This window comes from Rissa tridactyla, chromosome 6 (genome assembly GCF_028500815.1).
Source record: "Rissa tridactyla isolate bRisTri1 chromosome 6, bRisTri1.patW.cur.20221130, whole genome shotgun sequence".
In the NCBI taxonomy this organism is placed as follows: domain Eukaryota; kingdom Metazoa; phylum Chordata; class Aves; order Charadriiformes; family Laridae; genus Rissa; species Rissa tridactyla.
In genome coordinates this window covers 6,031,839-6,057,215 of record NC_071471.1, presented here as the reverse complement: position 1 = coordinate 6,057,215, position 25,377 = coordinate 6,031,839, and the positions used below count along the sequence as shown (strand labels likewise).

General features: G+C 44.7%; 1 protein-coding gene across 6 annotated transcripts in view; it reads right to left on the bottom strand.

Moving 5' to 3' along the window:
- Window positions 1–25,377, bottom strand: part of MECOM (MDS1 and EVI1 complex locus) — a 348,700-nt gene that overhangs the window by 320,033 nt on the left and 3,290 nt on the right. The window lies entirely within an intron of this gene.

Sequence of the window (25,377 nt, the reverse complement as noted above, 5' to 3'; positions counted from 1 at the left end):
GGTTACGTGCCTCCCATACCAGTGTTTTGAAATTAAGAGTGTTGCACACCTCTGGCATCAAAGAGAGATAGGTGAAACTGAAATTAAAGAGCTAAATTCTTGACAATTCCTTGGAACTAAAAAAAAAAAAAAAAAAAAAAAGTCAGCAAGCAGTGACATCAAAGATAGGTTGTTTACATATTGGGGGACCTGTCTGCATGTCTCTTCGCATTGATTTTTACGGTACAAAAATATTATTTCAGTGACAAGGATGTAAACCTTATTCAAAACAGGATTTAAACCATATCCTGCGAGTGAGGCATCTCTTCAGATAGCCTGCCTGCACTTACAGCATACCGAAGGCATGCTGATTTTCGTCCGCAGTGTTTGTTAAGAGGGTCACAATATCAGGAAGCAGGAGAAGGCTCATCAAAGCCTCGTTGCTCGCCTTCACCGCTCATCAGCTAGACAGTACCTTGTTTTTTAAAGCGGAGCGGAAATGCATCTCCAGTGACCCATTGTTAGAAACTTCCTTTTGTCTTTAAGTTTGCTGGAAGGAGTATGGGGGCCCCTTTTAACTCTTTTCCAATAGGTAATTTCCCTTAATTAGGGCTCTCATTACAAGTGAGAATTTATCAGACGTGATTAAAGAAGCATCTTGTCTCTTTCCTATCGCCTCAAAAGAGGCATATTTTCATCTCCCAGCGTGTCTTGCAAACACAGATAAGCAGAGGCACCGAGCTGGGAGATCACAGCAGAAATTTGGCCTGCCCAGAAAGTTCATGTTTGGATCTCGACATCCTCAGAGCTTCCCTCCGAATTGCAGGGTGTCAAAGTCACCGCCGGGGAGCAGTGAGGCTCCCGGGGCAGGCAGGAAGCCAGGCAGATGCAACCGCAGAGCTGAGCTCCCGGGCTTCAGGCAAGCCGCAGTTCCTTGAAAACGCCACGCGCACTGCGCAGATCACCTTCCTGCGCGTTCCTGGACTCCATTACTGCAGAGCATCCAGCTCAGACAGACCGTGCCCTCAATATGAGAGGACAACTCCTACCCATGCCCATGGGGGTTTCATGAAAAAACTGATTATAGCCATTTTGAAGCACCCCTAAATGCATTTTTCCATGCTGCAAGGGTGAGAGATAGGATAGAGAGCTTGCTGAACCAGAATCCTGCACTCGCATAATGCATTTGCTCTACAGGTGCAGCCCTCTCTACCATCAATACCCTAAATATCAGCCCTGCTCCTGATGCCTCCTCCTCAGTGTCTGATCCAGCTTGCTTCCACAACGGGGGAAAAATCTCCTATTGACTTCAAAGGTAGTTGGACTGGGCCGGTATGTTAAAAATGTACTTGTGCTCTCAATAATACTGTTAACTTTTAATAAGCATGAGTGATAAACTCACGGATAAGCGTAATATTTTATAGAGTAACTGTAGAGATACAAGTTATTGTTTATTACTGTGAACCAGCCAAAGGCACCAAAAACTCAGATTATAATAGCAATAATCTTAATTAGCACCAAAAAAAAAAAATGCTTTCCCACCTGCAAATTACAGTATGCACTCTACTCTCATTAATGATCTAGTATTTACACTCACATTGAGCACAGAGTGAGCATTAATCTGGCAACAAAGAAGCAATGAGAAGTTTTCCAAACATTGAAAACATTCATAATCTGTGAATCACCTACAGTGTGAGGTGTCACAAACATTCATCTCCGTATGTGTCACCCACAAACAGCTGTCCCCTCTTCCCCTTGCACGAACATGCATTCCATTCAACCACAGATACAATCAGGCTTTAATTTTATTTTTCTCACATAATGTTAATCAAGAGCTAAAAAGATAATTTCCTTCTACCACAAAGCAATTCCACTGTGGTGGAACAAACTGTTATCTTAAGTTTCACAGAGCAATTGTTCAATAATTCCTGTTTGTGGCTCTTTTCCAAATCCTTGAGAATAGCTCAGGCTGCCAACCCTTCTTAAAAAAAAAAAAAAAAAGAAAAAGAAAAAAAAAAAAGGAAAAAAAAAATCACAACAGAAGCCGAAAAGCACTTGCTGTCACTCAGGGGTTCAGCGGTGGCAGGCTCGGCCATTTCTCAGAAGAAACTCCAGCCCTGAGACTCCAACACACAGAAATGCACTGTCTGTTTGAAGACAATTGCCTGGAAAGATATAAGCTCCCAGACTGTAAATTTGTCGCAGCGCTGGCCCTCTGAGATGGTGTTATCTTGGCTTCGTGGGTTCAGTGAATTGGAAGCTTCAGGAGGAACAAAAAATAAGAAGGATACTTGGCGTTTCTGCAGTGTTTTCTACATGCAAAGTGCGGAATGAGCTTTAAGCTATTAATGTTTATTAAAGAAGAATGGGAGGGTGTTTTGTTACATGAAAGGAAACTGATAACGTGGATTTCTTCAGTGAAAGTAATAAAATGTTCTGTTTCTATGGAAAAAAAAATTAGAAATAACAACAGCGGCCTTTACTCAGAAAGCACCCTGCATTTCAAAATCGCTATTAATTTTAGCCCGTGAGCTCACGGAGGAAGGGACAGTCATTTACTACAGCTTGTACAATGAGCAGCAAAACAGGGCGCTGCCCTGCCGTCGGTGGGAGTTACCATCAGACAAATATTAGAGCAATATTAATCATCGCAAGTGAAAGTGCAGCATTAAGCTGCCATTTCCAAGCCTCTGGGTCTGAGCCGAGTGAGGAACAGGGCAGGGAGGGAAGTCCAGGGGTTCAGACTGGCCGGTACGGGGCACTACGCATGGACCTGAGCTGTGGTTCAACCTCCTCCAAAGCATCCCAGCGTAACCCTACAGCATCCTGCCTGGAATTGCCCCAAGGGCCTGGCCACAGCTTGCAGGAGGCAGTGCCTGCTTGCTCGGGGCAGACCCAGCTGCTGGGCATGTCTGGTGTTAACCAACACCATGCTCACGTCATCTTCAACCCCGACGCTAAAAGGAAGGTGAAAAAAGACAGACTGTTTCCACTCCCAAGTGTGGGCATCTGCAGCCAATGAGAGAGAATCTGCCAGGCTGTAAGTGGATTAACCACAATTTTTGGCTTTGTTTAAATGTTTCTTTACATTGTTTTCATTTTGTTGTAAATGCATGTATCCCAATGAAGCTATCCTCACTCTACAGCAGAGTGAAATTGAAGAAACAAACCCCAAAACTCACATTTTCTTTTCATCTCAGCTGGAGAAGAGCCACCACCCTATGGTTAGAGTAACACAGCAGGCTTTTCAGGGCTGGAATACACTATTTCACCCAGTCCCTAAAATTTTTTGACTCTGAGCACAGCTAAGAACAACCTGACCATTCAGGAAAGATGCAGTCCAGGCAGAAGAGGGAAAATAAACAGATCTAAATGACCAGCAGCTGCAGAAGAGCCTGGCTGCATCCGTACCTGCACGCTGCACAAAGGCAGTGAGACTTAGACAAGGTACAGCTCAGAAGAAGACGCTGCTGTGGAGCTAAACAGGACAAGACACAGTTCCCCACCAACCCCCGTGTGCTAGGATTATCCACCCAAACCAGCATATTACCATGCAAAGATAAGCTTCACATTAGCATTTTGACCGATTTGAGCTCACAAATCAGACAAGATGTATGCCCATCAGCAAGCATCAGCAAGGAGCCCCTTGCTGTGGGGATAAAGCCCCATGGAAGGGAAACCAGCTGAGCTTTCCTGTTGGAGGTGGACCAGGCTCCAGCCCACATATCTGTCTCTGCTACAGGGCAAGGGGCTTCTCTTGGTGTCCATCTGCCCTTAGCAAAGCTCAAGAGAAGAAAAAAAAAAAAAAAAAAAAAAAATCAATGAGGACAGGGAGAGGTGAGAAGCCATAGCACAGCGTATCTGCAAATACGCAAATCACGTATTGCATTTTAGAGGTTTCTGTGCTGAGCTGTGGAGGTACTGTGTTGAAGTAATTGTCAGGAATGAAGATATTTGTTAACTCCTGTTCTCTCCCGTGGCTTGCCAGGCAAGCAGTGTTCATAAGGCCAGGTTCCTTCCACAAATCCTCCTGCATAAATCCCATTGAGGTCAGCTGGGGTCCCGCATAAGCCTCCCAGTCCATAATGTGGACTGGAGACCACACCTCCCTTTCATCCCAAATCCAGGTGCCCATGTTCCGTAGTTTACCTGTGACACCCCAACAAAACCTCCTGATTTAATGTCCCTGAGCTTACAGGGCCCTTCCCTTTAAGTTCGTTCTTGCACACAGATGCAGACAGGAGAACGACCACCCTGGGCTAAAACACACATACACACACATGACTTAACACCCTGATCCTCCAGGATAAGCTATGAGCCTGTAAATCACCACACTTCCAGAAAACAATAGCTACCTCTTGTTTAAATAAAACTGCACCTGCTATATTAACATACCACTGAACAATCACTTTGTTTTTTGCTAGGCATCCAGGCTGAAGCCACGCTGCTTCCTGACCCATATACTGGAGGATTTATTCTTAGAAGGGTATAGGGGTTTCATGCCACGCAGCAGCATTTCGCGGTGATCACCTTCCTTCCTTCTTTTGTACTGGGGCAGTACATGGTTTTGTTTAGCTTTCAACAGGTTTGTTTCCATCACAGCCCTCCAAGACTTTGCAGCCCTTCTTTGGCAAGTGTTCCTTCTTTTTGTTTCCTATCTCAGGCTATCACAAGCTCTGAACTGCTATTTGGGGCATTTCGAGTCATTTTTCAGGAGATCCTTCTCCCATTTGAGGTGTTTGGGCAAAGCAGGCCACCAGCTGAAAATTTCTTTGCCAAATGTTCAATCATCGCTAAATCATTTTGCTCTCCCCCCAACAGGTTAATTATGATGCCCGTTTCAAGTTTATTTATCTCTACTCAATGCTGGTTTATTGATTGCGCTGGAACCCTTTTCTAATGGAGTTATTTTGCTCAAATAAGGTGCTCGGCAGTGATTGAAAAACAGATTACTTGAAGAGGTTGGGTCACGGATGTAGGGAGCAGTAAGAATTTTGTAGAAGTACACAGTAGATGTGAGAGCCAACCTCTCTTCTTCGCTGAGAAACATGATGTCTCCAGTGAGGAGCATGGACGGGGCATTGCTAAGCCAAAAAAATGTTTTATTCCTGAATCTGAGCCCAAAGAAAACCCAAATCCAGGCCCACCAGCACATTTCTGCTTAGATGTGCATCTTCTGTCCTGCAGAATACTGCGCTCAAAACAAGCACTCTGACTCCGCTCGCCGCCCCCGCCCGTGGCCGGGAGTGCTTCCTCACGACTGGCTTTCCAGGAACGCAGTGCCCGCTCCTCCTCGCATCCTCTTCCTGGACGTCTGCCCCACGCCACGCTTCCTGCTCGTCCCACACGACTCTCAGATGGATCCGGTACCTCCCAGTTCACGCAATTATTTCCACTCTCGACTGCTTGAGGCCAATGAATTTTGTGGGGAGCTGTGCTCCATGGCCCCATTCAACAGTCACATCAAGGCTTCAGCCATTTAAAACTACAGCTGACTTTATAAAACACCATCTGGATGCAGATCATCTGCCTAATTATTTCGGAAAGGGTAAGAATATTTGTCCTGCTCCTGCAGGCCCTGCTAGTAGGTTACTCTTCTTCCTTCGAACCTAATTATGGCACTGTAGCCTGAGCAGTGGGTGACTTTTAGAGCAGCAGCTCAGAAATAAGGAGAACGTTATCAAACTACTTGGAGTTTCTGGTGAAGCCTGGAAGACGGGTTGCAAAGATAGTCTTCAGTGAATTGACTGACCCCAACCATCAGGGCAAGTAGGATTTCCTTTAACACAAACCAGCAAATACACAAGCCCACACCCAGCATCCTACCACATTACTCTTTCATAAGAGCAACAATCTCTGCACACCTCACCTACAAAGTCTCCATCCAGTCCACTTTCATTGTTGTTTCCTCCCAATCAATATATGAAATTACTTTTAAAAAGCTTCCACATGCACAGCATGACATTTCTCAAAGTCCCATATAGAGGAAGAAATTACCCTGAAAGCCAGGTTAAACTCCTGGTCCCTCTCTCAGCAAGATGCGTAACCACATACCAGGGAAAACGGATGCCAGCTCTTCTGAAGACCTGCCTTGGCCAGCACCTGCCCTGCCACACCGTTTACCTGTGATGTGCCCCCATCGACATCTCTGCCCAATGCCTTGGCCAAAACCTCCAGCAGCACCAGGTGATTTGGCTGCCTCCAGCCCAGAGAGGCCAAACTGCGTTCAAAGCACCCGCTGTCCCTCATACAAGGTCCAATACCAAGATGACCAGTGGGAAACACCAGTGCCTGCAGAGGTGCACCCCTGCAAGTCTCACCAGTGCTGCAAGTCTCGGTGGTGACCATAGATACCCATGTGGGTGCTGTCCCTCTGCCACAGGAGAGGCTCTATGTGGGACAGCCAGGTGCTGGGAAACCTTTGCAGCCCACCAGCAGCTTGGAGTCAGGAGGAACCAGTACGTCTTACAATGAAGGGAAGCTGAGCCAAGCTCTGGACCAGCCCCTCCGCAACACAAGGGCATTTGAAACGTGAATCAAGAACAAAGCTCCCTGTTAATAACATCTTGTTTCGTGCAGTGAAAAATGTGCAATATTGGGTTCACAAGCTGAATTCCAAACTGCTTGGCCATTTTCCCTTCAACTTCCCAAATTTATTGAAGTGCGAGAGCTTGGCTTTCTTTATAGTGTTTGGGTGACTGGCCCATCCCTCAGACCTGGAGACTCATATCGCCCGTCACTGCTGTGTCTGAGGGCAGAGTCAGCTCTTGCATTGGCACATGCTGGCCACGCTCAACATCCACTTGTGCATCCACAGGACACCTAATTTCCGCAGAGCTCTCACTTACCAACCTCCCTTTATTTTGCTGCACTGGGGGTTTCCTTCCTATCTTGCTCCTTCCAAAAGCCAGTCAGCTCCATCACTGACCCTCTCAAACACAGTGATCAACCCCACATGCATCTCTGGAATATGGATGTGGGGATGCCACTGCTCTCAGCATCTCCCAAACTCACGAAGGTCAGAGGCGCAGAGGGAGGCCATTCCCTTCACCACTGGAGGCAAGAGAGATACCTTCTTCCTCATGGCAGATGGTTGTCTGCTGACTATAGATACATGCAACCTCTGCCAGCCGAAGGGACCAGCTTGTGTCCCCAGGGAGTAAAGAGAAAAGGAAAGGAGGAGGTCATTCAGCCTCAGAGCAAAATCCAGGTGAAGCACCGCTCTGCTCCCCTTGCAGATCTTTGGCCCCCACACCCTTCTCCTCCTCTAGCCACTAGAGAGCACTTCTTCCCTTCCCTTTTATCAGTCAGGCTCACAGATTGAGTGTTATCAATTGACAGCTTTAAAGCTAAGGAATTGTATAAATTAAATACGGTCTGCAGCAAATATACTGAGGAGCCAGAATTTATATACACACTAGATATGGGAGCTCTTAGTTATTACCCACTTAAGGCTATGGCACTGATGAATGGTAAGGCCACCCTATCCCTGAAGGCACTTTTCATTACCCACAGTATAGGAATATTGAGAGAGTGTGTGTATGTATCCAGCATGACTGCTCATTTCCATAGTTCTCCATCAGGTTTGCATTCAGTTTATAAAATAAAAAATTACTCCAGGGACATATTTCACTCATTCCAGAACCCTTTCTCTTTTCCTCTCTCCCCCCCAGCCCCAGCTGCCTCTCTCCTCCTCACAGCCCCAATACTGTAACAATGCCTTTACATCTGATGGCTCTTATTAAATGAAACAACTTAATTACTATCAATATATAATGTTGTGCACTTCAGCCTCGACTGAGACGTCTAATCCCATTCCGCTCCTGACCTTTAATGGCCATCAAATCAAAGTAATTTTGGTCAGCTCAGTACAGCTCTGACACATGCCCAGGTCAGGAAGATGAAGGGACACTAATCTACCATGTTACCCGCTCATTGTTTAATACCTTTTTCAATAGAATCTAATAACTGGAGAAACGCCAGTTTTCTGTCTAGTTTGGGTTAAAACCTCTTTCGTTGAAAATAAATAATTATGGAACATTCTGAATAGCCCAGGGTTTACATAATTGGTGCCTCTTAGACAGAGCAATATACTTGCCTTTGAAGTTTGCAAGGAGAGGAATTTAGGAATTCAAATCAGCGGCAGCACTCCTGAGTGTGCTCTGCTCTCCACCTTGGAGGGGCCAGCGCCAAAGGAGGCTTAATTAAGGGAAGTGAAAACCACTTTCGATTCACCAAGGTAACACAACAAGTGCATTGCTTCCTCTGAATTGAGGGGAAAATAGCAGGAATGCTTCCACTCAACAGCAGCTATTCTGCAGGCTGGGACTCAAGTCCTTCGGGGGGAGGAAAAAAAAAAAAAAAAAATCTATCAAAAAATAACCAGTAACACAGCACCCCATGCATAAAGGCAACAGCAGTGTTTAGGTTCAAGCATTACTATTTATACATATTGTTTCCCTAGTGCTAAACAAAACAAGTTTTCCCATGCCAGAACGAGGGACGCTGCCAGGAGAGCTAGACACCCTGTCTGGATCGGACAAATAGCTTGACCTATTGACGGGGCAGCTGGATGCGGCAATATTTTATAGCAGGCTCACTTTGCTAATGCACTTGCATCGGGCCACTCTCAAAGCTGCCCCACGCTCTGGAAAAAACTTAACTGCAGCACAAAAACGTCACGTCAAGGCAGATACCGGGGGCTCTCTGGAAAAGCAGCCCTGGTTGTGTGAAATGCGAGGGCAGGAAACTAGGGGAACGTTCAGGGATTGCCAGGTTTCAAATCAGCCCTGCCTTTGCATTTGTGGAAGAGGGAGGCTACAAATCATATCTGCCCGGCTTTTGAAAACGCCAGTCACGGAAGCTGAGCAGAAAACACAGAAGGATGTTTTTGTTAATTACCCGTTTCTCCAATAGCCATTCTTTACCTTAAGTCATTAGTCATGTAACATAGCAGGCAGGTAACAGAAACCAGCGGCTGAGATTTATAGGGCATCTCTCAACCCGAGGGTCCCACAGCAGTTTACAGGGTTGGGATTACATCATGCCAGAGCTCTTCAAAGGCTGAAGGGACAAAACTGCCCTCCATGCAGCCTCCGTCACACCACAGGTGCTGGTCCAGGGCACAAGGAGTTTCATGGATCCACAGGGACAGGCTCCATCCCTCCCAGCCCCCAGACTAGGCGAGCAGAAGCGGGATGCAACAGGCACCATATGGCTCAGCATCCCCACACTGCCCGTGCAAGGGAAACGGGGAGGAACACCATCAGCTCCAGGGGAGTTATTCGGGTGTAACTTAGAGCAGGATTCGTAATCAATCCTCACCCAGACACTTACTCGAGAAGGAATTCAGGGTTTGGCTGTACGTACACCAGAATCACTTCACAACCACTGAATACATTTATGGTGTAATTGAATCCTTCAGTGATTTTTCTTAAAGGGAAATCTTATCCATTTAGGGTCGATTCTGCATCATTAAAGTTAACGGGAGTTTTGCTGCTTACTTCAGTGACAGTAGGGCTGAGGAAGGATCGGGGCAGGGCAGATTGCGCTACACAATGCATCAACAGCATCTCTGGCTGTCAACTTCTCCGAGAGTCACGAAATGAGTATTTTGGCTTTATTTTGGAGAAAAGTGGACTCTTAAATGGAACAAATACTGAGCCTTGATCAGACGTCTGTGACCAAGCTCTGCTCTCATCCATGTTTAAGTAAATTCAGAGGGAAGCTGCCGAAATCAATGAGGAGCCAGTCTCAGCCTCTGCAGCGGTCAGCGCTGGACCTGAAGGGGTTTTAGCACTGACGTTACGGGCTTTCCCTACGCTGTCTTTGCAAGAAAACAGTATCTACTCTCCAGACACAAAGAGCTGAAGTGCAAAATATTCTTTTGATTCAAAAGTAAGCACACAAAAGCATTTTTCCCCTCATAAACTGCCATGCAAACCTTTTCCCAGTCAGCCGTTCTCTGCATCTGATCCCACATCTGGTTGCCCTAAGTGGAAAACACTGGTGAGTTTAAATGGCGTGAGTCAACTCCCATAACCAAGTAGGGCACAGCCTAGACCACCAAATCACAGCTTATGAGTCTTTCCTAGAGCATTCCGAGATAAAAGATCTCTGTTTTATTCAAACAGAGCCAAACCCTGCTGATACCTAATTTTGCTTCTATTACCTCATTAATAACCTACAGACGTTCGCAGCTTACACTTCTTTATGTCTGCATTGTGGTCGTCATACGCAGGCACGAGGGCTATTTCTTGTTGTATTTGTTTTGGGTTTAATTCCCAATTCTAGTCTATGCCTCTGCCACCTTTGCAGGGCTGGGCTCAATTAACCCTTTTGTGTTCTCTTTGCAACGAGCTACAGCAGTCGACAGCGATACACAATCTTTTAACAGGTATTAACGTATTCATGTGAAAATATTCATTGACAGCTTTATGTAGCCTGGCAATCACTAAAAGCGGGATTTAAAGTACAAAAGTGGCATTTAGTAGTGAAGCGTAAAGGCACATTCACATGTCACTTAACTGTAAACATATTTAACATGTATTTGCAGCTAAAAGTAAACCTATATTTTTAACAAATATTTTTCATATTGGTCAGACTGGCAAAACTGAAAATAAGTTAAAGTAGGTTAACCATGTCAGGTAAACTCTTTTAAAAAAAAAGTTTTAAATGAGGGATAAAACTGTTTACAAGTTTTTAACTGTAAGATATTTCTTTTCTTCTTGTATCTTGCCAATATCAATAAAGAAACAACATGTATAAATATATATAAACAGGCACTTGGCATAAGAACACATTTCATGAAATATGAGTAATAGAGCAGGAAAATTCAAAGTGTATTTCTTTTTTACTGTATTGAATGGACAGGTTACCGTAAAGAATACATTATGTGCAGATGGATGAAAATACAAAGCGCATGCAGGATACATAGGATATGAACAGGGTGTTCATTTCCAGGTAGAAATGCAAACATTTTGGTTCATTTCAGATCTCACTTACACTGCACTATTTGGTGTCATTTCATTGACTCCCATGTATTTGGACTTCAGTCCAGCAAAGCACTTAAACACATGCTTAGCTTTAAGCGCACAATAGTCCCCTTGAAGTCAAATTAAGCACATATTTACGTGCTTTGCTGGATCGGGGCCATACTACAGATTTACACAGATGTAAGTGAGCTCAGATGAGCTCAAGCCACAATGTTTGTGTCCAGATTCAAATCCAATTGGCAAATGCTTTCAAAAGCCGGAGGTATTTGGATTAGGGGTTTTGGTCCAAGCCAATCTGTAACTTTAGTACCTGAACCCACATTTCTTGTGCGCCCAAGACTCCCATTGGCATTAGCGTAAGCTTTGGAGGCGCAAGAAGTACAAGAGCAAGACCTCTGGGACCAAAGAGCCAATTTACTTAAACCCAAATTATAACATTTTTTAACCTTTAGATTAAACCAAACTCCCACCAGACTTCAGCCCTCGCTCCATTACATTTCTCACCCAGCATTTGGATTTTTTGTTTATCGTATTACTATTGCTTTTGGCTAGCATTCACTTTATTATATAACATTAACCTAGGAAAAACTAATGGGCACCATCAAATAGCTGTTAACATAAAGCACTTATAAACAAGTGCCATTAGTGAACCAGCAGAGAGCACAGGAACTCATTTACGTTACATCTGTTAACGTTAGATAAACACAGATTTACAGTTTTAAATGGCAAATGATGCCTCAGCCTGGTCAGAAATTAATTTCCAGGTTTTTCACAGACTTCACAAGTCCAGAGAACGGACGCCACACGCTGAACCCCCAGCTATGGATAAGGCAGCTCAGAGGTGACAGAGCCCACAGTGGCACACAAAACAAGAGGTTTTCATCCACATGCATGCACCAGACTCTAACATCGCCTGCTCGTTCACACGGGGCATTCAAGTCCCCTTCCACATGTGTGTGTGGTGGGGGGGGAAGTCATCTTCAAATCATCAGGACCAGAAGTTATCATCTACCACTCTGCGGCTCTAGTGGGCTCTACACGGATCAACAGGTTCCTGCTTCTGTTATTGCTCAGATCAGAGGTAGCTGCTGGCTCTGCAAAGCCTGTGGTTCCCGTAAATGTGGGAAATGCTAGCACCGACATGGGAAATCCCTCCGGCCCAGCACTGAGGGCAGCACAAGAAGCTGGAGAGCCCTTCCAGCAATTCCTGCCCTCTCCAGGGGATGCTCCTCAACAGCAAAGCCTCCGACGCACTCCTCACCCTCCCTGTGGTCAGCAAAGCCTCCGTGGGACAGCACAGCCTGCCTCCGCTGGCTTTATCAGACACTCCTATAGGATTAGCACATCTTTTCTTGCTTATTAACCAAAACCAGAGCGAGATGGTGCTATTCGATCACCTCCGCTGCTGCAAATGCAAAGGGCAAAGCTCACCCCATGCACGGCACACTGTGAGTTTTCAAAAGACAGTCTCTGGGCATCCTCAAAGCCATCTGGCTTCTCACACGCTACTGACCAGAGCAGCATGAAACTGAAGAAACACACAGGCTTCTGTTGCTGACTGATGGTGATCTAAGCCTGCAGCCAAAAATAAGTATTTTTTTTCCTCTTTTTTAATGTGTATTTCTATACATTGAGGGAAATACACAGAATACGACAGAATCAGGGAGCTAGAAAAGGAAAAAATGGAGGCGCTGGCACTCAAGGCAGCGACAGAAAGTAAAACAAGATGCGGCATCCGACACCTATTTCCATAGCATTTTAGCTGTAGATGGGGAGACTGCTGAGAACGCAGCGGTTTGTCGTTCCCCCAAGCTAATCTCCAACATCATCTGAAAAGTGCACAGGGGAGGAGAAAAAAGTCTTTCTCCTATTGCTTTGGGATTTTTGTAACAAACACTGAAAAAAACAGTGCCAGTGGACACAACACTAAATACATGAAAACTTTGCAGAAAAAGAGAAAATTAGGTATTTTTCAAGAAAACAACAAATAATTTTTTGTAGCCTCTGCCCAAGTTCCAGGAGGAACAGCACTTTGTAGATACCTTGAGGCTGCTGTTATAGCATGTAATTACACCAAAGGGAGGGAAACACCCCCAGCTTCCACTGCAGGCAGCACTGGGGGAAACTGAGGCAGCAAAGAGGCAGCTTCACATTGCACCAAAGGCCAAAAGACAAATCACCCCCTGGCCCCAACCCACCACCAGCTGATCTGTACCTGAGATGGTGGCTCAACAAACACACAACCTCACCTGAAGCAAGGTATAAAACTCCAGCAACACTTTCCATGGTGTCCTGCAGGATGACCAGCAAAATACTTAGAAGAGAGAAACATGCCTTCTGCCCAGCACAGAGCCATACTCCATATTCAGTAATTACCTTGCAAACAAGCCCAAAATAGAGGGCCCGATTTCACTGTGATACGGCACAGCTGAGCAGGTCCCTGCCCAGCTGCATGGAGCTGAAGCTCAGGAGAGGCAGAGCAGACCCTCACAATCTCTCTTTTTCCTTTGCACTGTGTGATTTTCACTCCCGTATCTCCTACCACACCTACATCCCAACATATCTCAGGCCATCTGGCACTTAAGGTGCAAGAACGTGCTAGGCAAACCTCTGAAAACCTGAGAAATCCTGACGCAACCGCATGAAGAAACGAGCTCGGCAGCCTACATACTTGAAAGGCTGCAGAGGACAACATCAGGTGGTGCACAGTCCCAGCTCATTAGAGCATAATTATAAAAGCAGATGTCCTGCTCTTCCATGCTGCTTTTTTCTTTTTTTCTTTCCCCCCCCCCCCCCCCTTAAAAAAACCCCACAATTTAGTCAACAGTCTTTCCTCACTTGAACACTCAGGAAGCTGGTAATGACATAACTCAAGTCTAATCTTTTGCTTCTCTTCAGCTCATCTCAACAGAGTTTTTTAAACACTTTATAATTTTTTTTAAGAGCCACCAAATCAGCGTAGCTGTAATACCAGAAAGATATTCTAAAAACCGACAATGGCACCAAGGGCTAGAAAACACAAGAGTGACTGATGGTAATCTTGATAATTCTGTATATCAGGAAGTGGAATGAGAGATGGATAGATAAAATAATGTTGTTATATAGCCATGAAAACAAGCCTATAAAGATATTCCCAGAAATTAAAGCCCAGGCTGTCTCACCGTGATCTTATGCTCTGAAACAAATGACGCTCATGGAAGAACACAATCCCCAAGAACATTCAGCAATCCAAAAGGGAGAGAAAAATCCTTATTTTAAAGAACTGAAAATATTTTCCACTTCTAAGCGTTAGAGACTAGAAAAGACCTTGACAGAGTGAAGATTGCCCTGTATCTGTTTTCTCCCCACCCTGGATGGATCCCAGGGCGAACAGCCAGCAGAGCCGCATCGAACCCACCCCCTGCCAAAGAGGGTTCTGCTCTCACGCTGGTTTTACACCAGTTGAGCTCCGTGTGCTTTGGGGCTGTTACTTCAGTGTGCTAAGGAGAAAAAAACCCCTCCGAGCCAGCGCTATCTGTGTGGTTCCTGCGGCTGACGGGAGGTATGGCTGGGCAGGCCACATCTGATCGGCCAGGGAGAGGTCTGTCTGCTTCTGCTCTTCTGACGGTTGGGGGAAAGGTATCTTGGAGAAGAAAGGGATAAAAAACTCCAAGAGTGAAAGAGGTTGGCTGAAAACCCCACCAGTAAAACATACTTTCTCTTGCTAGCCTCCTGCAGAATATGTCTTCAAGCTATTGGCAGATTTGAACACACAGAAAATATCTTTTGCTAAAGTATTTTCTGTACTGAGACGATCCAGATAATCTCTGAAATTAAGTACCTTCTTCCAACTTAATGTGTATTTGCCATGTACGTCTATTAAATCAGTCCAGTCTCAGAATTCAGCAGCAGAGGTTAATATTTGGATGAAGCCGTTTTTCTAGCCAGTCATATCACTTTTATTTCCTTTCCTTTTTGTTCTTTCCTTAACCTCTTTTTTACTGCTGTTAAATTCCTTGCTTTCTTTTTTGCAGAAGTTCAGCCTTCCAGCCCGCTCTCCGATGCTGTTAGACATCAGCTCAGGCTCAGACTTATTACTTCTGATATGTCACTCCGCAGGCAGGGAGCCTAAAGCAACACTGCTCCCTCCAGCCCTCGCAAGCTTCAGCTGGATCCTCACCGACCCGCAGAGCACAGCTATTTCTGCAGAGCAGGAACCCGGAGGAAATATGTGGACCCAAAGAGTAAATCCAGCACCTTGGTCCACGCTGAGCTTCTGAAACAGGAGACTAAGCAGGAGGTCAGGATGCACAGAGGTGATTTAGCCATGTTAGTTTGCTGAGATCATACCTACATATAAATATATAAAACGTGTACAGCACTGGGGAGAGGAAACCATGGAGAACAGCATATTCAGGACCTATTTAGTATTTGAAAAACACCGATCATCTCTTAAATCAGATGTCCTGAACTACTTTAATATTCCTGCGCAGAAAGGTGCCGGCAGAGCTGATTTGTTTGCCTCCTTTTGCTCAGGGGTCTGACAGGAATCCATCAGGCATGTCCCATCTCCCGGTCCTCTCCCCCCCACTATTCCTGCCTACTGTCTGGTGACTTCCATCTTATTTCCAGTGTTCCTTTTCCTGCTGACAGCGAGAGATAGCCCTTTCCTTCCAGGGAAATACAGAAGGCTGGCAGGAGAGTTTGATGGTTACTGGCTGTCGTATGCACAAGGTGCATAAACAAAGTGGGTAAAAAGACATCAAACATTTTCACATTCTCGCTGCTCTGTGGCACCAGGAGAGGCAACCTTTTGAAAAGAAAATGCAGCCATCGGAACGAATACTCGTTTTTTCTCTAGTTTCTTCTCCTTTTTTTTTCCTTTCCCACAGTGGTCTCTGCATTCCCTTTTCTCCTTCAAGCTACATAAATAGTACTGAGCACTGACGAGGTCTAAACTCTGTTTAAAACCCCAGAAAGGGCTTTTAAGGTTATATCTGAGTCCTCAGACCAGTTATAACTGGAAGAAGAAATGTCTGTGATTTAGTGTCTAATAAACAAACCGCCAAGGTCGAGATGGCATCTTCTCCTATACCCATAATCACTTCCCTCAACATTTTGAGTTGTTGCATGTATCAGCAGTACTCCCTCTGATGCCCAGCCACATTTAATATTCCTTCTTCTATAAACGACTTCCCAAAGAGAAGTGGGCGTGAATTATTACATTGTAAAAGAGATTTTTAAAAGATGAACCATGCCGAGTGTAAAATAACTATTCGTGTGAGGAGCAAACATAGCGGAGGTTTATCTTGTAAATCCCATCGAAGGAATTCTGGATGTAGATTTACACGCACATATTTTAGCCAAAAAGCTAATGGACAAGTGATTTTAATAGCCTCTGGTTTGGAAGGTGAGCCTTGAGATTGTAATGATCACCTCATCCGTAAAAATCAAGGCTCTTAACATAATCCAAATTAGAAAAGCTTCACCCTCCAAAAATAAGTGTATGTTTCTCCTCCCTGAACCTTGGTTAAACTATTCAGTTGGCTTTAAAAGGACTGTTCCTAGCTCCAAGGGCTACCCAGCCATGCTGGGCTCAACGTATAGCTTTCCACAGCAGAGCTGAGTGCCACTGCCATGCCCCGCCCGGCCTGATCCAAAAATCACACATTTTGGGAACTAGGAGTGCATGGCACTGCTTCCTGCAGCAGGTCCACACGCCGTACACAAAACCGTAGCGCCTTGACTTCTAACGTTTCCCCTTATTTACAAAATATTATATCTAGAACCGTTGCACGGGTAACAAAATCGCAATCAGAAGTTAGGAAATGGCTAAATAAAGCCATTTTACTGCCTAACTTCAAGGAAAGCCATAAAATTATCAGTCCTCTCTTTCCTCAATATATTTTCCTCGCAGTCTGTGATGCTCCATGGGGTATTTCTCTACGTGAACTCCATGACGGTTTGGCTCCAAATCATCCAAACATAAAACTGAGCTTATGAAGTCTCACTCAGAGGTTGCGTGGACCCTTTTTATTGGCACGGACTTAAAAAGAGCTTTAATAAACCTTATAGGATTGGGGGCTTTCTTGATTGCTGGCACTTGCCAGCCATACTGTTCGCATCCCTCTTGCAGCACCGGGGCGGAAAGCGGGCTGGAACCACAGCCTGCGGATTTTATAGGGCTGGATTATCTGCCGGTATTGCCCTCTTCCTTCCCAGTGAATCTCAGAGCTATTTTCTTTGAAAGCAAGTGGGCGATGCTGCAAGGATACTCATAGCTTAATGCAGCTTGATCACCCAAGGTTACGGACACAGCCAAAAATAATAGGGTCATTTAGAATGGAGCCGGGGGACCATTTGCTGGCAGACGGAGAGGTCTGATGGGATTAAAGCTGAAGCACATCTACCCATGTGCAAGCGGAAAGCCTAACACTCCGCAGTCCTGACTCCATGGATTTTCCTCAAAGCGTCCATTTCTCCTCGGGATTTTATTACTGCCTCCAACGATGCTGTAATTGCATATGTAGGGCATCAGACCCAAAGTTTAATCTGCATTTCTTAGGGCCTAAACTCTGTGCGGGCTGCCCGTGTTTGCACAGAGCTCAGCACAATAGGCATCCAGTCCCGGCTGGGTTCTGCGGTCACTGCTTTAATTCAAGTCACAATAAATAATAATGTCAGATTGGAAATAAATCTTCTGGGTTTGGTCCATGGCTGATCCTTCAGCTTGGTGAAAGCACCGGTTGGGAAGCTCTGTGCCACCCCTTCTGGCTCAGTCTCAGTTCGGTTTTCACTCAGGGCATTGGTTCAGCACAGATAATTTCACCTTTTCTCTCATTCTGAGCGTGGTCACTGATATTAAAGACACTACACAGTTTTATTCCCTCAGATCTCTCCGACATGCATCGTCTGGAGTGACCTAGTGCGTCGTTTCTTCGTTTCTCAGTTACCTTGGCTTTATCTGGTATCTTCCACCACACCACGTACCACAAACTGCTGGACAGTAGTTATTCAGGCAGAGCATTAATGCCTAATACACTTACACAGGCAGGTAGTGAGTACTCAGATATTGCTGACTATTTGAACTGAAAGAGCCAGACCAAACATATAATACTGTTTACCTTGTACAATTAACAAGTCTTCATTATTGATGTGAATTAGCATTTTCGTGATACAGTAACAACGAAACAGCAAAGGTATAAAGCAGTGCTGTTAACTCAGACACAGCTGATATCCCTTTGCTTTTCGATGTTGTGTATTCTTAGACCAATATTCCATGCCAGTCCCTGCAGCCAAAAATACATCAAGAGCCTAAAAAAAGTAAAATAGAAACATCACTTCAAAATTCTTTCAAAAAACATGTTTCCTTTTCTCCCTTTATATGGAGCCACAAAGAGAATGGGAAAGAGAAAAACTCGCAAAAAGCATTGCTTGATTCCTCACTAAGGTGCAAGTAAATAAAATGTGCTACAGTAAGTTCAAATCACAAAAAGTTTTCAAGAAGGAAAGGTTAATCACTTCTGTCAAACGTTGTAAATGTCAAATAGTTTTTAAATCAAAAATATAAGCCCTACCGGTGACTCAAGCCATGCTTTAGACATGTTTGGGGTGACTCTTTTCCAGCGGTCAGTGCTCGTCTCTCACATACCTTCTGTTCGTCTGAGATGAAATCGGGAGGCACTAAACGGAGCTCTTACTAGAGCCACCGGGTACTTTCATCAGCAATGCTATTTGTTTAGAAGGTAAAAATTCAGGCTACTGGGAGAACCTCAGTCCTTGGGACGCAGTGCCCTGCAGTGCAAGCCAGGGGTGCTGGACCCCTCCCGCACCCCCCAAGCGCCCGCTGAAGCCCCCAGCCGCCCTCGACGCAGGGGAGAGATGGAGAGCACGGGGAATGGATGGGGCACAGCGGGAAACAAGTATGCGAAGTCACCGCAGTCCCCCCATCAGCGGCGTTCATATTTCATCGTAATGGCTAAAATGACTCTTAAATGAGGCCAGATTATAGGGCCAACCTAATTCACTTACACTGATGTAAATCCAGGTATCCGTTACAACGTTGCATGTTGGGGCTCACCGCAGAGCAAAAGCTGCTGATAAACACCACCCCCCAAGGACGAAGGGAAGCAGATTCCTCCGGGCCAGATCCGATCCAAAGCCCATTGAAGTCGGTACGAGCTCCTTCAGCTCCAGTGGGTTTGGGATCAGGCCCGCGGCAAGCGCTGAGCCAGCTCCGCTGCCAAAATGCAAAATCCTTTTCCATTGGCTTTGCCAGTTTGGTGTTAATACATGTGTGAAGGAGCTTGAGGACGGGGCGGGGGGGAAGGTTTTTGAGGTTTTTTTTAAAAACCGAGGAATGATTTCACCCTTGCCAGCATGTGGACTTTGTGCAAAAGAACAGGAGAAAGGGCAGGAGATTTTTTTCTGAAGCCATCGGCTTGCTGTTGCAGCATCCCAGCAGAGGGTGGATGTGTCCACCACAAGGACCCCTAGGTCCCTAGGGCTAGGTTAGTCCCCGCTCTCCGCTGCAGATGGGCAAATCTGGAGTCACAGGTCGATGTCAGTACAGAGCTTTGCTCGCCAAACCCAGATGAGATAAGAGGAGGCTTGATAAAACATGGGATGTGGGAGGCAAAACATCCCTTGGACGCAGGTGAGACTCCCATCCCGGTACAACAGGACCTGCTGGGAGCTGGTATCATTTTAATCCCGTTTTCCCTACAAAACAACATTGCACTCCAGTTTTCTCTACCATTCAGCTCTTCCCTCACTGCCAAGTTGTTTTATTGCACGTGTCCCATACAAGATGCTGTTGCCTCTTTGGCTTTCCAGGGGAAAGGCTCTGCCTTCTTGTGGCTTTCAGAACGTGTAGCCCGGACGGTCTCAGAATTAGACTGGGGCCTTTGCAGGCTGCCACAGTATAAACAATTTCAGTAGGGCACATGTTATACAGTAAGATCATCTGAAACCAAACATTTTCCCACTGCACACAATAAACATCCATAATAAATTGCATTATACAAAATATATTTATGGCTAATTTTTTAATTTAAACCACCTGGGAAATTCTTGTTAGATTGGTTGATACGAAGGTCTCAGTATTCTGGTAATCTAATGATATCTAATAGACAAAATAGTATGATGTTACAACAGTCTCAAAGCTTTCATTTTCTGTAGCCCTCTCAGAGATCAAACTGGCAGAACTCATATTTTTTGAAATTTTATACATAATTGGTGATGCAATTGCCAAAAATAACCTATTCATACAAGTCTTGCTCTTCTGGTTTCTAACTTACTGTAATCACGAAACAGAGCAGCACACTGCTTTGCAACGGAATATGGGTTTGGGTCAGAGAGCAAGGGTACGGTTGTGTGGCAGTTTCCATGCTGCGGATTATTTTACAGGCAATTTAAATTTAGTTTTTAGAGTTTAAACAGGCCTAAAAAGTAGTGCACCCATTCAGACGTACAAGCAAACCTTCAGAAAAGGAATAAAGCTGTGACTTGGGTATATCTCTTTTCTGAACCAAAATTTTGCTCCAATGTAAGATTTTGTAAACAAAAACTGTTGGTGCCAAAGGGGACAGGGTGTTTCTGTTGCATAAATTAAGCCCAGACCCGCAAATCCTTCCGCCATAAAACTCTCGTGCTCATCACAGATCAGTCGAGATTTCCAAAAAGACTTGAGATCATCGCAGATCTTGTTGAGCCAGCCTCTCTAGTCCATACAAATCCCAGCTCAGACCGTGCTGTGTATCTGCAGTGAGCACTGGCAGCTTGGTTGCTGCTGGACTCGTTTTAAAGCACAGCCCATACCTTTAGCTACTTCCTTGCCTCCTGTTGTTTCTGGGACTTGGAGGCCATGTGGTACATTTCAGCCTTAACTTTGAATTTCCTTTATTTTGTAGATCAAACTTTGACATTCCCTTAAGGTAGTGGGGTTTTATGTCGTTGCATATATCCTAGTTTAAAAGATAATGCTTCACTGAAACAGACCACAATATTAAACCCTGAAATAAAAAGAATTGTATTTCACTTCCCAGCTCCTATTGCTGGATTAGCTCACATTTCTTTCTCTTTGTTACATATTTAGCACCAAATACAATATTCATTGCAGGCTAGCTTCCCTCCTCCCACACGGTTCTGTGGCTGCCTTTTCTTCCAGCAGCACTGGAGAAGGCAATGCCTCGCTATAGCCTCGAAATGCAAACAAAAGGGAGGGAGCGTAAAGTCAGTGAATGATCAGGCAGGGTTGATCCTCCTCTTTTCCTTAGCTTCTCCTTTACACCCATCCCTTTCCCCACCTCACTGTTTCTTCACTGAGTTTATCTGCCAGCAAACACCTCCCTCCAGCAGCCCCTGCAGCAAAGGGGGCCCTGGAAGTGCTTTCTGATGTTTATTGGTCCATATCATGATGTATACTGGTCTAGTCTTGTTCCTGGACTGGGTGTTAAGAACTGCAGCGGTAACCGATTGTGCATTAACGTGGCAGGAACACACTGGAAAGCCGTTGCAGAGCAGTAATCAAACCCCTGTGGCCCCAGACCCCCTTCTCTATATCCTCACCCCAGTGCGTACACCCTATCCCTCCTTCCCACCTTTGCATAACCCACCCGGGAGCCTTTGCTCTGAAACTCAGGGACAGGGCACCCCCGAGCTTGGCACGGCTCTGGGGACGCCTGAGATACAGGTAAGCAGCAGTATTGATGGAAAAGACCTTGAGCCAGACATTGGTTCTGCGTTGTCTGAGCTGAACCCATTTTTTTTAACAGCCATTTAGTTTTTTAAGTGCATTCCTGTGATCCCAGCCTTGAGTCTAGGTCTCCATATGAAACTGCACTGCTTTAACTAGGTGGATAGATTATAAAACCAGGAAGAGTGGTCTGGTCTGCCCCCCTGTATAACACAGGCTACAGGAATTCCCTAAATTAATTCCTGTTTGGATTAGCTCATATCTTTTTAGAAAAACAGCCAACCTTAATTAAGACAAAGGAATTCCAGTGATGTTGAAATCCACCCAGCTCTCAGTAAATTGTTTTACTGGTTAAATATCTTCGCTACTTAAAATATAAAGTGTATTTCTAATCTGCATTTGTCCAGTTGTAGCTCTGTCTACTGAATAATACAACACTTGTATCTGCTAGTTTGAAACCATGTGGGATTACACCTCTTTCTGCTTTTCATAAGCCACTCCTTGCCTAACTAAACTGAAAAGATGTAAAACTGATTGTATTAAATTACGGCAAAACAGCACTGAGTTGCTCCAAAAATGGCAGCAAACCTAGTTAAATTTTAAATAAACAAATATCACAAATTCTTGGTTGGAAACCTAAGTGTCCGAACAGGTCCTTCCAAAGTTAAAGTACATCTGTTAAGAAAGTGGTTTACAGCAAAGCAAGGCAATTTCTGTGGACAGGGCTTCATTAGCTGAGATTTATAAAACTCCATCTGCTTCCCCAGTGCCCTTTCCTCATCCACCCTCCAGTGAGCTGGAGCAGCCACCGATGTTTTCCTCTATCCTCCTGCACCACATACCTGTCCGGATACAAAATTCATTCCACTTTCTTCTTCAGCAGCTTAGATGGCGTCATCGAGGAGCTGTGCTCCCCAGGACAGCCAGAAATACCTTCTCTGTCCAAGCACCTTTACTTACATGTCAAGTCAATAAATATTTTACAATTAATACCCCCAATAGAAATACACAATCAGTGCATACAGGAAGCACCGCAGGGAACAACATATAGGTTCCTGTAGATCAACTTTGTCTGCGTTCCCTATAGGCATCCACAACATTTCAGAGCCCGTGTGGGTGTGCAGACCTAGGTGCACAGGCTGCAAGCACCCCAGGAGCCTATGCACACCACAGTCCCCCTCTAAACCAGTATACACATTAATTGCAATTGCAGATATCAAATGTATTTACCTGCTTTTCTCTCTGTATGTGCGCACATATATTAGGTATTTTATACATATATAGATACGCACATATATATATCTGCGTGGCATAAACAGAGAAGTATGTTATGAACGCACATGTACGCACACGTATACGGTAAGCACAGACACATAGACACTTACGTGCACTTAAATAACTAGGTGAATAGGTGAATATGAACACTAATAGCCATTTATGGCAACAACAATGAAAGCTGTCCTGGAGCCTGCCTATGGTACAGCAGCCAAAATGATTGAGTATGTACAGGGCACCGCTGCAGCAATGGCACTCACATGGGCCTCCTTTTAGAAATGATTAATATGTAACCGACTTGGTGAACCTGGCTTTGGTTTTAGTTACGATTAGATAGCACCATGCACAGAGCCGTCCCACTAAGGGCATGGTGGGGTGTCCGAGCAGCTTCCACTCGTGCTTCACGCGAAGACAGACAGAAAGTGAGAAGGGGAAAGATATGAGGCAGTAAAAAAAAAAAAAAAAAACAAAAAAAAAACCATGCTCAGCTCCATTTGTGTTTGTTTGGAAAGAAAAGGGGGAAAAGCAGCCTGAGAGCCGGTGTAATAAGATGCTGTTAGCTTTCATGAAAGAGGTGAAATAATTTTAAACACAGACACACAATGAGTTTATTTATTTAGAAAGTTGTTAAATAGAGTCTGGGAATTCAAATATTCAATGTTGACATTGTACAGAGCTGGCGGGGAGCCAGCCCCGGCTCTCCGGAGGGACCCAATGGCCACGGCGCCCAGGCCCTCGCCCCTCCCAGCCCACTAACTAGGTAAAAGCCATTAGTTATACCCACAAGCAATATCTGAGTCCGAGTCAAATAATGTTACCTCAGCCAGCCAACTTCAAAGGCGTGTAAGTGTGTTTGGCTTTTTAGTGCTGGAACTGCAGCAATATGTCACACTTTTGAAAGAGTTTTTGTAAACAGTTCCTTCCCCTTTGTAGAAATATTTCTGAAGTTTCTTGTACCCCATGTAAACAGCGTTAATTAACAAGGGTTACATTTTCATTTACAAGCAGGGCTGTATTAATAACGAGCTAGCCTTTCGGACCGTCCTTTTCCTTTGTGTCCTTTCTCTGCCCTGCACCCACGGCCGACCCGCTGCAGCCGGGAACAGCCGGGAGGCACCGCGGAGCTCGGCCATGGGCTCAGCCCTGGCAGCATCGGCTACTGCAGCACCAGAACGTTGGTCACGAATTCTGTGGTGACTGTTGGCCCCAAGTAAGAGATGATGGGAGAGAAAGAGAAAGAGAGAGAGAGAGAGAGAGAAAGGGAAAGAAAGGGAAGAAAGGAAAAAAAAGGGAAGGAAGGAAAATAAAGGGAAGCGAGGGAGGAAGGAAGGAAGGAAGGAAGGAAGGAAGGAAGGAAGGAAGGAAGGAAGGAAGGAAGGAAGGAAGGAAGGAAGGAGAGAAAGAGAGAGAAAGGAGAAAGGAGAGGAGAGAGAGAGAAGAGAGAAAGAGAGAAAGAGAGAGAGAAAGAGAGAGAGAAAGAGAGAGAGAGAGAAAGAGAGAGAGAGAGAAAGAGAGAAAGAGAGAAAGAAAGAGAGAAAGAAAGAAAGAAAGAAAGAGAGAGAGAAAGAGAGAAAGAAAGAAAGAGAGAAAGAGAGAAAGAGAGAGAGAGAGAAAGAGAGAAAGAGAGAGAGAGAGAAAGAGAGAAAGAGAGAGAGAAAGAGAGAAAGAGAGAAAGAAAGAGAGAGAGAAAGAGAGAAAGAAGAGAGAGAGAGAAAGAGAGAAAGAGAGAGAGGAAAGAGAGAAAGAAAGAAAGAAAGAAAGAAAGAAAGAGAAAAAGAGAGAAAGAGAGAAAGAGAGAGAGAAAGAGAGAGAGATAGAGAAAGAGAGAAAGAGAGAAAGAAAGAGAGAAAGAGGAGAAAGAAAGAGAGAAAGAAAGAAGAGAGAAAGAAAGAGAGAAAGAAAAGAGAGAAAGAAGAGAGAAAGAAAGAAAGAAAGAAAGAGAAAGAAAGAAAGAAAGAAAGAAAGAAAGAAAGAAAGAAAGAAAGAAAGAAAGAAAGAGAAAGAAAGAAAGAAAGAGAGAAAGAAAGAAAGAGAGAAAGAAAGAAAGAGAGAAAGAGAGAAAGAGAGAGAGAAAGAGAGAAAGAGAGAAGAGAGAGAGAGAAAGAGAGAAAGAGAGAGAAAGAGAGAAAGAGGAGAAGAGAGAAAGAGAGAAAGAAGAGAGAAGAGAGAAAGAGAGAAAGAGAGAAGAGAGAGAGAGAAGAGAAGAGAAAAGAGAGAAAGAGAGAAAGAGAGAGAAGAGAAGAAAGAGAGAAAGAGAGGAGAAAGAGAGAAAGAGAGAAAGAGAGAGAAAGAGAGAAAGAGAGAAAGAGAGAAAGAGAGAAAGAGAGAAAGAGGGGAGAAAGAGAGAAAGAGAGAAAGAGAGAGAGAAAGAGAGAAAGAAAGAAAAGAGAGAAAGAAAGAAAGAAAGAAAGAAAGAAAGAAAGAAAGAAGACAAGAAAGAAAGAAAGAAAGAAA